This window comes from Palaemon carinicauda, chromosome 34 (genome assembly GCF_036898095.1).
Source record: "Palaemon carinicauda isolate YSFRI2023 chromosome 34, ASM3689809v2, whole genome shotgun sequence".
Taxonomy (NCBI): domain Eukaryota; kingdom Metazoa; phylum Arthropoda; class Malacostraca; order Decapoda; family Palaemonidae; genus Palaemon; species Palaemon carinicauda.
In genome coordinates, this window is record NC_090758.1 from 11801741 (window position 1) to 11803230 (window position 1490).

Genomic DNA, 1490 nt, shown 5'->3' on the forward strand with positions numbered 1-1490 from the left:
GCATTGAGAAGAGTGAATCAGGAAAGATCACCTCTAAAACTGATAATGAGGAGGCAAATGGAATTTTTGTGCCTTACGGGAAAGATACAGGGGAGAATAGCAAGAGGCCGGCAAAGGAAACAGTTTCTGGACAGCTTACTGGAAGATGTAAATGAGAATGTAATAGCTGGACAAATTATACAGAGATTAAGACAGGACCAGTTTGAGGCAATTGACAGCCCACGTAGAGGAAATGGCACCTAGATAGATAGGGAGTTTGAGTCCTGAGCTTACTTAGTCGCTTCAAGTCTATCCAGGCTTTTAAGTGTAATATTTTCTTGAACGAAATCTTTCCGCAATTTCGTTTCCCACGTCGTTATTAAAGGTTTAAAGGCCGCTCATGAATGGCAGAGACAAGGGACAATGACATTGCCCTATCAAGCAAGACAATGACCTAGAGGACTCACCATATTACATCTCTCTCCCTCTCTCTCTCTCTCTCTCTCTCTCTCTCTCCACTTTGTTTGTCTCTCTCTCTCTCTCTCTCTCTCTCTCTCTCTCTCACCTGTCTGTGTGTGTCTATCTTACTTCTGTTCATACCGATCTCTCTCTCTCTCTCTCTCTCTCTCTCTCTCTCTACTCTGTCTGTATGGCTCTCTCCCCCCCCTCTCTCTCTCTCTCTCTCTCTCTCTCTCTTTCTCTACTCTGTCTGTATGGCTCTCTCTCTCTCTCTCTCTCTCTCTCTCTCTCTCTCTCTCTCTATCAAATTTACGACTATATACATTAAGAATATCAAATAAGTATTCCATTTATTCAATTAAACCTGATAGCATTCAAGATAATGAAAAAGTAATGGGAAATATATATTGTATCGTATTCATTTGTCAACGATATATTAGAGAAATCTTATTAAATTTCATATCAAGTTTCCCATAAAATAAAGTATCATATTTTCTGTAATAATTCATCGTTTCATAATAATCACAAAGAAAACATATTATGAATAATTAAGTATGCTATCTACCGCCGATTTTGCTATCTACCACCCCTCTCTGAAATTTTGGAATTGGTTTATTATTTTGTTTATGAGACCCCAATTAACACTATTTTACAATTAACTGGGAAATCACCTAATACTGTCACTGATTGGTTTAATATGTCTGGAAGTGTGTAGTGTGGTGGTTTCAATTGGAAAGTTCTGAGAAAAGGCGAAAATGTATTTCCTACTTTCTAGAATGATGTAAGATATGTTTACAAGCAGTAGTAGAATAAATTTTTGATTGAATATTTTTCATAGATTATTTTCTTTCAGTTTTGTAATATTTGATTTTTCATTTGATTAACTTGTAACATTGTTGTATGATGAGCTTTGAATAATTTGTAAAAAATGTGTTCCTACTAACTGCTTATAATTATGCACCCATGTTGTCCTGCCAATAAATATTAAACTATCATTAAAGTCCAATGAGGATAACATACTGGTGGTAAGTAATCTGTTTGATAATCCTTAT